Source organism: Ictidomys tridecemlineatus, chromosome 5 (genome assembly GCF_052094955.1).
Source record: "Ictidomys tridecemlineatus isolate mIctTri1 chromosome 5, mIctTri1.hap1, whole genome shotgun sequence".
Classification (NCBI taxonomy): domain Eukaryota; kingdom Metazoa; phylum Chordata; class Mammalia; order Rodentia; family Sciuridae; genus Ictidomys; species Ictidomys tridecemlineatus.
Window position 1 is genome coordinate 196531196 of NC_135481.1, and position 14103 is coordinate 196545298.

Sequence of the window (14103 nt, forward strand, 5' to 3'; positions counted from 1 at the left end):
GCCACTCTCTTTATGAAAGAAGCATTCTTTCCATTTCCCCATCATCCCCACCATTCCTTATTGTCTCACATGCCCTGCCCCCAGCTACTTCAGTTGGTATTACCTGCTTGTCCAGAGAGGGCATTTACCTTGTAACCTGTGGATGAGCATGTAGTAAGCTTGCATGTATGTAAAAATCTTACAGAGTATCTTACAGGTAAAGAAGTGGAGATTCAGGTAGACAAAGTGATTGGCCCAAGGGAACACAGCCAGTCCATCAGAAGGAAGATAGCAATACTTTTTGCTCATGCAGTCCCAGTTATTTCACTATCACACAAACAAACACATTTGCACACACAGAATTATCCAAGGTTAAAATAGATGATACATCCAAAACTTTGGACATGACTTCATGAGTGTAAAGCAATATTTATCAAGGAAGAAGAGGAAGGAAATAGTAAAGAAGGAAAAGTTTATAAAGGGAGGCGATGTTAGTCACCTGTGGCCACGCCTACTCTAAAGTGACCGTAAACAAGTTAATGGTGAAGATTTGAGAAATTCCCAGGAACTAACAGCTGTCTTTAATTATACAATGGAGCCTTGTCCTCTTGAACTGTTGGACTCAATCAAATTTCATTTTATGGAAACTTCTCTCTCTCCTCTCTTTCTGGGGAGATTGGCTATTTTGTTTTGTCATCTACCATCTGTTTATCCTTTTTCTGATAAAGTGCCCTGATCTGGGTTTGGCAAAGTGAAACTTCGTCTACCAGGATAGTAGGGCAGGGGGGCCTGTCAATCAAAGTGCCTGATCTGTCCCCACAGAATAGCTGATCAGATGTTGTCCCTGGAATTTTCATCTTGAACAAGGAAGGACCTGGGCTCTTTCAGAGGTGCCGGGAGAAGGCCTCAGTTCTTCCTTGTTTACCATCCTTTCCAAACCAGGTTCTCTTAGGTTTCCCTTCAGTTCTGTGAGCTAACCCCAATCAGTTAGTGCTATTGGTTGCAAGTATTCGAATTCAGCCCTAGCTAACTTAAAGGAGCTGTTGGGAAGAGAGAATGGATACCCAGTACATCTCCGCACCATTGTCCTAAGTTTCTTTGTTGATCAGTGCAAACGTAGCAACTGCAGAAGTAAAGAGGTGTTTATTTGAGGTCTTTGTAATTGTAACTCAGGAGACACAGGTTCAGAGAGTTCTGAGTCAATGTTCCAAAGAAGTCAGAGCTTAAATGGGCAAACAGTAGAAAGAGGTAGAATCTCTCTGTAGGGAATTCTATTGAAATTGAGAAAGATCCGGTACTGAATAACAGAGGCTAGGGTAACCCATGGAAGATAAAGAAAAGAATGTTTATGCTTAGTTAAAACTGTCCATAAAACAAAGGTCCAGAAACCTCTCGATAGGCACGTTGAGTCTCCGGGCACAATGCAATCACCTGTTCAAGATGCCTGCAGTCAAAGGGCAAGGGTGACCAAAGTTCACATTCCTAGCACCAGTTTGCAAAGTGCACAGGGACAGCTTCCCAGTGGCCTCCTGAGTGCATTTCGAAAAGCTCCTTCAATGTTGCTTTCATCGTGAATTTCAGTACCGTCTCGGCTTACTATAGCGAGTTGGTTTCTGTTGCTAGCAACCAAAGTGTGCTGACCCCCTATACCCAGGCCACCATTAGGCTCCCCATTTCTAAATTCAATGGCTTTTTCTCCAGCCTCCATTCTCCTCTACTTCACAGTAAGGCCTTTGTGGAATGTGAAATAAATGTAACAATGTTCAAACCGAATCCTTTATTAAAAAAAAAAAAAAAAGTTGTTTCACATGGTTTCAGTGCAAAAATCCACGAAGAGCAGAGAGCTTCGTTATTTGAAGTATCTTGAATCTCCTCTTGTGGCTCTCCAGGGCCTTTAAGGACAGTTTTAAACCCTCTTGTTTGGAAGACAGCTTTGCAGTCAGAGTCTTGAGTTGCCAACTCCTGCCATCGTAGGCTGGGTGACCTTGGAGAAGAGGTTAGCCCTCTGAGCTCCGGCTTCAGGAAGATCTGTGCGCCACGACTCAGTAAGTGGTCATGGGTGTCCCTGTGTCACACCTCGCTACCCCTCAGGGATTCTCTCCACTCCTGACTTCCACCTCCACCAGAGGACGGGAAGTCCCTCTGCCACTGTTGCCCTCTGTGGCATCCAGCCATCCCTTCACCTCCTCTGGGCCTGTTTCCACTTATGTAATGAAAGACCCTAGCCCAGTCAGCCCAGTTACCTAAGGCCAAGATATGAAACCAAGATACCAGGCACGCCATAAACAGGTTCAGGCGCCAGGCATGCTCTCCGGACAACCGGTTGAAGAACAGAGCACCTGCATCCTGAGGCATGAATGAATAAACCGGAACAGATAAGCAGGAAAAGAAAGAATAGAATGCAGACCTGTGGTTTTTGGAATGCAGACCTGTACCCCCTAGGTGGCCTATATGCTAGATTTAAACAAACCAATAAGAAACCTGTTGCTTCCCGCGTGCCCGCAAAACCTGTCCCAAACCCTATAAAAATCTCTGTATCCCCAAGCCCAGTGTGCCAGTTCACCAAAGCTCCGGCTGAGGTTCTGCTGGGCACCCGCAGGCGCCTGTGTCCCAATAAACCAACCTCTTGCTTTTGCAGCCAGTGTTTCGTGTGATTCTCCTTGGACAGGGATACGGGGGTCTTTCATTGGATGGGGGTCTTTCAGTAAAATGTGGGCACCTTTAAAGAGCTGTCTGTGATCATGATATAGAGCACCAGCAATGTACCTGGCACATAGTAGGTGCTCAGTCTGTGTCGATTTCCACACCCAACCCCTTCTCTGAGTCTGGGGTACTCAGTATCTTTTCCCTTCTCCTTCTTTCTGCCTCAGTGACGGGTTTGCCCACTGTGGGAGCATTTCCGCTCGGGTGTCCTGTCTGCCCAGCTCAGCACCTTCCTCCGTCAAAGCAGCTGTGGCTCCTGCCTCATGTTTTAGGACCAGAGGTCCACATCACATACCACGTAGACTCCTCCTCTCCCTCCCGTCCTGGCCTAAGCCCTGTCTTCCTGCTGCACGTCTCCCCGTCCGTCCGCCTTCCCCTCTTGCCTCTCCTGCAGGACGGGCGCTCCTTCCCTCCAGCCCGGGTGATGGCATCCCTGTGTCCCCCTTAACTCCCTGTGTCCTCACTTAGGCGCCCCACAGGCCCCCCAAGACAGCACCCCCAAGGCCACATTCTCAGCGCCTTCACCTGCTTCTTCCCTCTCAGTGAACGACAACCCCTTTCCCTGTCCTCGGCCACTCCCTCTCTCTTCCCCGGAGCAGTGTGGGCAGCCCCGCTGGCTCTGCCTTCAGTTCTGCGAATCCTTCCAGAATCCACCCTGCCTGCCTCCGCCATCCCATCTGGTCCAAGCACCTCTCCCTTCCCCCGCCTTCCTTCTAACCCTCCTCTGCTGCCTCCAGAGCAGTGCTGTCACCCGGGCCAGACCCTGTGCTCCTCCGTGCCACACCCCCGTGGCTCCCGTCTCATTCACGGGCCACCATGGCCCATCCGACTGACCAGCCCCACCCACAGCCACTTGTCCTCCCTACACCGTCCAGCCAGACTGCCCCTCGCTCCTCCTGAAATCCGCCTCACACTTTGTCCCTGCTGGTCTCCAGCTGCCTGAAACCCTCCTGCCCCCCCACCCCAAAAGCCGCTCAGACGTCCTCAATAAAGCCCTTTGTTTGTGATGATCCAGTTTTAAGCGGCAGCCTCTGTGTTTCCTCTCCGGGTTCCGCCTCCTCGGGAGCTCTCTCACCGTCGGAGGGAACACCTGATTTACATCTGTTCACCTGGCTGCGTCTCACTGTGGGAGAAAAGCTCCAAGAGGGCCCAGGACTGGTTTCATTTCGTTCCTGCTACACCCCAGATCCTAGGAGGGCCCTGGAGGAGGACGTGGTACCTGGAAAGAAAGAGTAAATATCGTGTCCTCGGTTGGTCTTCCACAGGGCAGCTGCAGGCTACTGTCAGGTTCCGTCCACCAGGGTCTGTGCAGTTCGGCTCCTCCAGGGACAGCTGCTGGCCTGTGGGACCAGATCCCAAGTCCTACCCTGAGCCACACACCCCACACACACACACATACACACACACACACACCCACACAGACACACACATACACACACACACACAGATACACACACACACATACACAGACACACACCCACACAGATACACACACACACACACACTCACACACATACACAGACACACCCACACAGATACACACACACATACACAGACACACACCCACACAGATACACACAGACACACACACACACATACACAGACACACACCTACACAGATACACACAAACACACACACACATACTCACACACATACACAGACACACCCACACAGATACACACACACATACACACACACCCAGACAGATACACACACACATACACAGACACACCCACATACACAGACACACCCACACAGAGACACACACACACATACACACACACATACATAGACACACACGCACACATACACAGACACACACCCACACAGATACACACACACACACACTCACACACATACACAGACACACCCACACAGATACACACAGACACACACACACATACACAGACACACACCTACACAGATACACACAAACATACACACACATACTCACACACATACACAGACACACCCACACAGATACACACACACATACACACACACCCAGACAGATACACACACACATACACAGACACACCCACATACACAGACACACCCACACAGAGACACACACACACACATACACACACACATACATAGACACACACGCACACATACACAGACACACACCCACACAGATACACACACACATACACAGACACGCACACACATACACAGACACACACCCACACAGATACACACAAACACTCACACACATACTCACATACACAGACACATACCCACACAGATACACACACACATACACAGACACACACTCACACAAATATACACACACATACACAGACACACACCCACACAGATACACACAAACACACACACAGACACAGACACACACACACACATACACAGACACACACCTACACAGATACACACACACACATTCGTTTCTATCTCCCTCTCTGTTTCTCGGTCCCCTCCCCAGCTCTGTGGGTCCCCACACTCTTCCTTGACATCGCAAGCAGGTCCCCGACAGGGCCTTTGCACTCGCTGCTCTCTCTGCCCGAATTCTCCTCCACCAGGGGAGTCACTAGCCTTGACCTCCTCCCTCTATTCCAGCCTCTGCTGAAATAGCATTTCCTCAAGAGGACTTTGCTGGCTACTCTGCTTTATTTCCTCCAAAGTGCTCCCGCAGGCTGTCACACCACATAGCTGTGGATTCGCTCTTCTCTCCCTGCTAGAATCTTAACTCTGTGCCAATAGGAATGCTGTTCAGTTCTCTGCGTGTCCCTAGCCCCTGTGTCTGGCACTTCCTGGTAGTGACACTCAATAAATATTTGTTGGGTGAATAAATGGAATAAACTCATTCTAAAAATAACACTCATCTTACCAAGTTCCTCCTCTGATCTGCCACAAGATATTGATTATCTCTTAAACCAGAGAACAAGTCCTCCAGGTGGCTATGTTTACCTGCCAGGTTCAGGAAGACCAAGAGGTCACAGCCTTCGCCCAGGACTCAGGCATGACAGGGTGACTGAGCTGCGATGCAAAACTAGTTCTGTACCTAGGAGACTTGTAAAGACATCATGTTGATTCCACCCCAGGCCAAACCGTCTCCGAGGGCCCTGCTCTGTCCACGGGAACTCCCTGACTGTGAACTTGACAGGCTTTCCACTGCCTACAGGACAGACCAAGCTCCTTAGCCTGAGAAGGTGCTTAACCATGGAGCCATATTCCCAGCCCTTTTTACCTCTTTATTTTGAGACAGAGTCTTACTAAGTTGCTTATGGCCTCACTGAGTTGCTGAGGCTGGCCTCAAACTTGTGATCCTCCTGCCTCAGCCTCCCCAGTCACTGGTGAGCCACCACACGTGAACCGTTAGCCCGACTTTTTATGGGAGTCCAATTTTTACTTCCAGCCACATCCCTTGCTCTGTCCTGCACAGACTTCCCTGGGGGTTCATTGTCCCATCAAATGTTCCTTAATGGAGCCAACCCCAGAGTCTTCTTTCCTAACAGCCTCCAGCAGCCAATACATAGGAACTTACAGTCAGATTTCCCCGGAGTGTGGAGGAAAAGTCCATCATGGGGCAGAATCTATGCAATATGCAGCAGGTAAGCTCTGGTTTTTATGGTCTCACCCTGAGGGCCAAGACACAAGAAGGTAAGTCAGTTTCCACCTGTGGACTGGGGATTTTCTTTTGTACAAGATTTGACCCCTCCCATTTAATTCACTCATTAAACAAATATTTACTGTGCCCTCCACACATCCGATGCCGTCGAGGGTGTTGAGACGACAACGTGGCAGATCACATTTCTAAAGACTGTGGTGACCTGGTCTCTCATCTCGTACCTCCTCTGCACACGACCGAGCCCTCCCTTCTCCACTCACTGAAGTCCAGGCACGAACTCTGAGTGCTGCCATCAGCTGACCACTGCAGAAGTCACACGTGCCAGTTGGGTGGTATGCCTTCACTAGCCTGGTAGTTCCCGTTTCCTGCCTCTGGGGACACCAGCTTTGGGGGCATACACAGCTTTAGGGACATCCCTCTCAGAATCCAGCCACCATCCTGGGAGATTCCCGAGCTCGCCAGGTGCTCCTTGGTGACCGTCCCAAAGGAGCTTCCCACCAACAGCCAATGCTCATCTCACGAGGGAGTCGGCTTGGGGTTCAAGCCCAATCAAGCCTTCAGGTGACGTGGCCCCAATAAGTCGTCACTTTCCTGCCCCTCTCCTTTCCCCCTCAGTGCTGCTCGGGGTGCACGGAGCCGGCTCGGAGCTCTGAGCTCTGGTTCCTGCTGGTGACCACAGTGGCTCCCTGCAGCCATCACGGTCATCTGCCTGGACCTCACGGCATGATGTGTTCTCTGACATTCACATGGTCCAGAGGACCACAAAGGGTGAGCCTGGAGACAGAGGGGGAGGGCCAGCAGGACGGACAGCCACACACAGGACGGACAGCCACACACAGGACACACAGGACACACTCGCGGCTGGAGCAGCCTCTGCTGAAAGTCCCCCAGAACAAGGTACCAGAACACAGTGACCACTGGTGCTGATAGCGTCAGCACCATCTCTACGGGAAAGCAGCCTCCCCGAAGAAGCCTGTGCGGAGAGCGTGGAAAACTGGGCTGGAGCGGGGCTCAGAGCGCTCGCCTGGCACACCTGAGGCTCTGGGCTCCACCCTCAGCACCACATAAAAATAAAGTCAAGGTGTTGTGTCCACCTACCACTAAAAGAAAGACACACTGGGGAAACTGCAGGAAATCTACCAGAGCAGAACTGAAGGCCCCAGGCCCAAGGGTGACACCTGCTATTGACAAGCTGCCGAGCAGATCCCGCACGTCCTTGCTGATTTCAAAAAGGACTGGATCTTGGTTGGTGAGAACGTGAACCCAGGTGACAGGCTTGCTCTGCTGGATGACGCAGAGGACATCGTGACCCCTGAATCTGACTTTCTTTAAGGAGGGTTTAGAAATGGGAAACATTAACCGATTTGGCAATCACTGTGGACGTGTCACCTGTCACCACGCTGGTTGCTGCTTGTCATCATGCCACACAGGGACTTAGTGCAAAGGGCACCAGTGTCATCTCGAGCTCCTTGTTTCTTTTGACCATGATTTCTTTGAAGTGGAGGCATTGGTTTTAAGGGGCAGAACATGCCATGTATGTCGTCCAAAAAATAAAATTCACTTAAACCCGTTTGAGAGCACGTCTCTTAGCTTAACACACACTTACCCTAATCTGGAGGAGCGAGAGCCTGGTGACCTCTCCTGGGAAACAGAGGCTGCTGGAGACAAACAACAGTCAGAGCTTTAATTCTGAGTTCTGGTAAGCGAGAGGCCAGGCTCACAGCAATGCCAACATTTTAAGCCATGCCTTATACATTGTATCACCCGCCACAGAGGTCCTTAACTCTGGAGACATGACCAAAGGAATCAAAAGAGACAAATCCAGCTAGAAATAATAGTAATGAATTGTTGTTTTAAGCTACTAAGGTTTGGGGGGGTCTCCTTACACAGCAATAGATGACCAAGACAGTGATAAATCAAAAATAAGATCTCGACTCTCAGGCTGGGGGGGTAGCTCGGTGGTAGAGCACTTGCTTAGCACATGTGAGGCACTGGGTTCGATCCTCAGCACTGCGTAAAAATACAATAAAATTTTAAAAAAAACCTCTACTGCCATAAACCAAACTCTCTAGTGAAGAAAATAAGCAAAAAATTAGTAAATGGAAAATATCAGCTGGGAGTGGTGGTGCACACCTGTAATCCCAGTAACTTAGAAGACTGAGGCAGGAAGATCACGTTTGAGGTCAGCCCCAGCAACCCAGCAAGACCCTATGTCAATTTTTTTTTTTAGTTAAAGAGATGGGGCTGAACACAGTGGTGCACATTTGTATTCTCAGCAGCTCAGGAGACTGAGGAGGATTGTGAATTCAAAGTCAGCCCCAGCAACTCAGCAAGTCCCCAAGCAACCCAGCAAGACCCTGTCTCTAAATAAACTATTTTAAAAAGGCTGGGATGCGGCTCAGTGGTTGAGTGCCTCTGGGTTCAATCTCCAGCACCAAAAAAAAAAAAAAAAAGTTGCAGACACGGATATGTGCTATAACGAAAATGAAGCAAGGTCACATTATTGTGAGTAGGGGGAAAGGGATCCAGGAAAGGGTGGGGTGAGATGTCCTTGCATACAGTCACCTGGGGGCGAGGGTTATGGGGTCCACAGGCTTCAAGGCAGGAACAAGGCTGGTGAATTCCAAGAACAGTAGGAAAACCAGTGTAGCTGGAACCCAGTGAAAGGAAGTGAAATCAAAGAGCTGAGCAGGGACAAGGTTGTGTGTCTGGCCAAAGGCAATGACAAGCAGCACAGATGTCTTCCAGGAACAATGGAGGTCGAGGGTCAACTTGAGCTGGGAGGCTGGCTACGAAATCATCTGCTTGATCATCTTCGAAAATCACTCCAGCTGCTCTGAAGAACAGATTATAAGAGGGCAGTCACAGGAGGGGAAATTTTGGAATCACAGGAGGGGAAATTTTGCCGTTGCCTTGGCAAAGGATTGACAGTGATGGCTCCTTTGATTCAGCAGAGGATGATGGATCCCTTGGCGCTGGTCAGTCTGGAAGAGAGGTGTGATTTCTCAGACTTGCCACCCTAAGACAAAGTCACAGGGAGCTGAGGGGTCACTGATTCACCTGTTAGCAGGATGCCAATCACCCGACCCCGACTCTGGCCACTCCTGGGATTGGAAAGATGGGCTTCCCTGTAATTACCCTGAAGCCGCCTCCATCCCAAAGGGAAGTTGCTGGGAGCCATGAGATTTTCTCTCCCTATAGCACGAGTGCGGTGGCAGCTTTGAAACATGACCACAAACGTTTTGGCCCTCCTCCAACTGAGAGATGGGCTCTCTGTCTCCTTCTCTTGAATCTCGGCAGGTTTGTGAGTGCTTCAACTAACGGAGGACAAGTGATATTCCATGACTTCTGAGGCCAGCTCAGAAAAGCTCATGCAGTTTCTGCCCTTTTGAAAGAAAATGTAAATGTTAGCTGGACGCGGTGGTGCGCACACTTGTAATCCCAGTGGCTTGGCTTGGGAGGCTGAGGCAGGAGGATCTCGAGTTCGAAGCCAGCCTCAGCAACTTAGCGAGGCCCTGAGTAACTCAGTGAGACCCTGTCTCTAAATAAAATACAATAAAGGGCTGGGGATGGGGCTCAGTGGGAATGCCCCTGGGTTCAATCCCTGATACCCAATCCCAAAAAATGAACACGGTTGTATTGTTTTGATTTTCAGACTATGCAAATATATTCTTGCAGTTCTTCAAAAACTTAAATTTAAAAAAAGGAAGCATATCAGAACGCAATCAGGTGACTTGGACATTCTTGCTGGGGCCACAGGTGTGGACTGCTGTAGAAGTCCTAGGATGCCACAGATGCCCCCCACCCCGCTTTTTCTACTTTTCCAAATCAAGTCCCGCCCCCAGGGGTACAACCATGAAGTCAGTCAAGGTCCCCCTGCAGAGTCCTCCCTTCCTGGGGATCTATGAAGCGTGCCAGGGGTGATTAGGTCCAAGCTAATTAGAAAGGATTCCAGCTTCAGTTCATGTGTCAGTTCTCTTCTGATTTTTTCCTGAGGCAGCAGGGCACAGAACCAAGAATAGACTCTCTAGCTCACTGCCTGCACTCAAAGTCCGTGGCCACTCAGTGGCTGTGTGACCTTGGGCAATTCGTTAAACTTCTCTGAGCTGTAGCTTTCTCATCTGAGAACCAGAGGCAGGACCGCTTCTCTGCGAATTCTTAGGCACTCTGAGGCCAGAAAACCTCTGCATTTGGAGCAAGTCCTCGAGAAATGGGAAGAAAGATGCCTTTCATGTCCTTCCAGTGAGCCCAAGAAAATCAAAATATTAGAGGAAAAACACGTTTTGACTCACAGTGTCTGAGGGTTCGGCCACAGCTGGCTGCCTTGCTTTGGGCCTGAAGAGAAGCAGAACTTGGTGGCAGAGGGGCATGAAGGGTGGAGGGAAGCTGTCCAGATCACGGCAACTGGGAAGCAGAGACAGGAAGGGGCCGGGAGAAGACCACCCTCCCGGGGCAGACCCCTGCCTCCTCCAGCACGTCTCACCTCCTCGCGGTCCACGCAGGTTCCAAAGGCGGAGCCCCCTGGCAGCCAGAGCCCCACGATGCAGCACTTTCCCACCCTGAACCTGCTGCCACGCTGGGCAGGCCTTCCACACGGGGGCCTTAGCAGAACAGTCCGGATCCCAATCCAACCACCCCACCCCACCCCGGCTCCGGGGCCTGCTCAGCCCACTCAGGCCTGGACCTCCCTCACTCCCTCCCCGCCAGCTCATGATGCCCCCAAATAATTTTTCTCTGCCTCCTAAAGTCAGGAGTGACGGTTCCTCTGCCCGACCTCCCGAGGGAGGCTGTAGACACCGTCCTGGATGTCCACCCGTGGCGGTCCCTCCTCCTCTCTGATTGCTTTAGTCAGCCTTTCCGCTGCCGTGACTGACAGACCCCACCAGCACAACCACCGAGGAGGGGAGGGTCACTGGGGGCTCAGGGTCGCGGAGATGGAAGTCCGTGGACAGCAGACTCCTTGCCTCGTGCTCAAGGTGAGGCAGGACGTCCCGGCAGAGGAGTGAGGCCGAGGGAAGGGCCCACGTGGTGGTCAGAAGCAGAGGAGGTCTTCACCCGCCAGATACAGATGTACACCCCACAGCCCCAGCTGTGGGATTTGGAGGATCCCACCCTTGCCCTTCCCGAGGGTGGGATCTCGCTCTTATCAAGAGAGCGCTGCCCCACAGCCAGGCTGCCCTGCGCTCTGCCCCTCCTGTGCCCCGCTCCCCTTCCATTTTCCCATGGAGAACAGAAGCCGCGTGAGGCCCTCCCCGGAGACACCTGCCTCCATAGTGGGATTTCCAGCTTCCAGAGCTGTGCAGCAAAACAAGCTTCTTTACCAATTATTAAACTTACTCAGATGTCTATTTTAGCAACAGAAAATGGACCAAGACCCTCACCAAAAAGAAAGCCTAATTTTGGGTGTGGCAACAAATACCCTGCTAAAGCACGGGCTCTGCCTGCTCCCTTGCAGCTAAGAGTGGCCAGGAGACACAGGCTGAGGTTTCTGCTGAGCATCGCTATGTCCAAATAAAAATATAAAAACTCAAAGAAAGAAAAATTTTAAAAAGGGGTTTTCCCCTCTTTTAAAATTGAGAATGGAGACGTGATGCCTAGGGAGACAACCGCCGTCTTGTGAACATTAGGTAACAAGCTGAGCACAAGATCCTTATGACCTGGAGACCTGGAAAGCCCCTGGTGGCATCATGAGAATATGCCAGATATGGACCACCTACTCCAGAAGGTTTTGTCCACAGGCTGTTAGACATTTTTCATTTTTGTTTTATTTTATAATTTTTTTAAAAAACTGGGAATTGAACCCAGAGGCACTTTACCAATGAGTCACATTCTCAGTGCTTTTTATATTTTATTTTGACACATGGTCTTACTAAGTGGCCTAGGGCCTCACTAAGTTGCTGAGGCTGGCCTGAAACTTGCAATCCTCCTGCCTCAGCCTCCTAAGTTGCTGAAATTATACACATGCACCACCATGCCCAGCTTAGACTTTTGAACTTAATCCACAGATTTTTTTTTAGTTATATCAACATTCACCACTATAGAAAGCAAAACCAATAACTTCAAAAAGTACTTATTCATTTAAAAAAAATCTGTTGTTAACTTTTTTTAAAAAGTCAAAAATGACCCAATTTTATAAACAAAACAAAGTGAGTGGAGCGTGGCCTCGTGTCCCACACTTGCAGACCTTTAGTGTCTGGCTTCCCGGGATGCACTGTGTCCCCACGTTGACTTCTGCGTTGGTCTCTTGCATGGCGTCCCCAGATGTGCAGTTGGGCAAGGACCTCGCAGACCCCTGGGTCCTTGGGCCACACTTTGGCGGCATAGTGTAGCCGTTGGCTTTAATCCTACATCCTTGAAAATACAGAGAACCAAGAAAAACCGGAGGAGGAAGAGACATCCCAGACGCCTGGACCAGGAGTCGAGGACGTCATCCGCAGAGCGGTGGGGTGGGGGGTTCTCGCCCTCAGGGAGAGGCAGGGCCGTGCGGTGGTGAGGCTCGGGTGCGTCTGCTGGGAGACTTATTTTTGAGGTGAGCTTGGGAAGAAGGTGCATGTCAGATAGCCAAGGAGGGGCAGCAAGTGCTTCTGTGTTGGACACTCAGGGCACCCCTCCTTGGTGGGCAAACCCTCTGTCGCTGAGTCTTGGCCTCCCGCTGCCTCGCCCAGAGCTACAGGCGCCAGAGGGCCTCTCTTCTCACATTCTGGAGGCTACAGAAGGAGCACCCAGCCGAGGCTCGCCCTTCCTCTTTGCAGGTGATGGAGGACCTCCTCATGGCAGCAGGACAGCCTCGTTGAGGAGTGGTCCCTAGGTATGACCTTGGTTTCCAGTACAGACTGCCCAGGATCCCCTTGTGCTGGCTAAACTTGACCCCAGACTTCCTGCTGGTCGGAAAACCTGTGTCCCCACAGATTCTTTCTAAGGCAGAGCCTCGCGGAGGGCTGGGGAAAGCCCCTGCTCAGGCCCGACTCCACCCTGCTGCTTCCCCGTACCCCACCCAGCACCCACCACCCAGCACCCCACCCAGCACCCACCACCCAGCACCCCACCCAGCACCCACCACCCGGCTGGTCTCCCTGACGCAGCCTCCGTCTCCCACAGTATCCAGCAGAGCCCTGTGGAGAAGCCTCGGGAATACAGCACTTCCAAACAAGTGTCCCCCACGGAGCAGCCGGGTCTCGCCAGTCTGCTGAGGCTCTGAACGCAGGGTCCTCCCCTCACCCCTCAGATCCCCCATGTTCCTTCAAATGCAGCCACTTACACATTACTTTAAATTCACACTCTATTTGTGAAACAGAAGGCAAGGAAGTAATTCATGACTTACCGCATACTCTGTGTTCCTTTAGAACGGCCTCGTCACGTTTTCAATCCCTGGGCCAACGGCCCCCGGTGCAGCACATTCTTGTTCCTTGGGCCGTCCTGCCTCACCCCAAAGAGGTCACAGGCTTGGCCATGGGCTTTGGCCTCCAAAACGCACAGGTTGAGATGTGTCACATACATCAGCAGGACATAACACTCTGCACTGCAGAGAACTAGGATATTCGTGAGCTATATTTGTGCTTAAAAGGTTTCGCTTGACCTCCTTTTTCTGCCATAAAAAAGAACATGGCTCAGGGGATATCATACCTCCAGCCAGGTACCCAGAATACGAGTAGTGAGGAGCACAGTCAGATTCTCCATCACTCATAGCCAGACAGTAACTGTATTGGTTTCCTACGGCTGCTATTAAAAATAATAATAATAATAATAATAATAATACCACATACTGTGTGGTTTAAAGAACAGAAATTTATTCCTCTCAGTTCTGATAGTCAGAAGTCCAATCAAGGCGTCG

The 14103-nt window shown here is 50.8% G+C and overlaps 1 long non-coding RNA gene across 1 annotated transcript; it reads right to left on the minus strand.

Moving 5' to 3' along the window:
• Positions 1-403: 403 nt before the first annotated feature.
• Positions 404-10912, minus strand: LOC120886569 (uncharacterized). The gene is made up of 4 exons (XR_013439891.1): positions 8838-10912; positions 7879-7930; positions 6189-6282; positions 404-4022 (listed from the first exon to the last, which is right to left on the minus strand). It is a non-coding gene; the product is annotated as an uncharacterized LOC120886569 (long non-coding RNA).
• Between the last annotated feature and the right edge of the window lie 3191 nt (positions 10913-14103).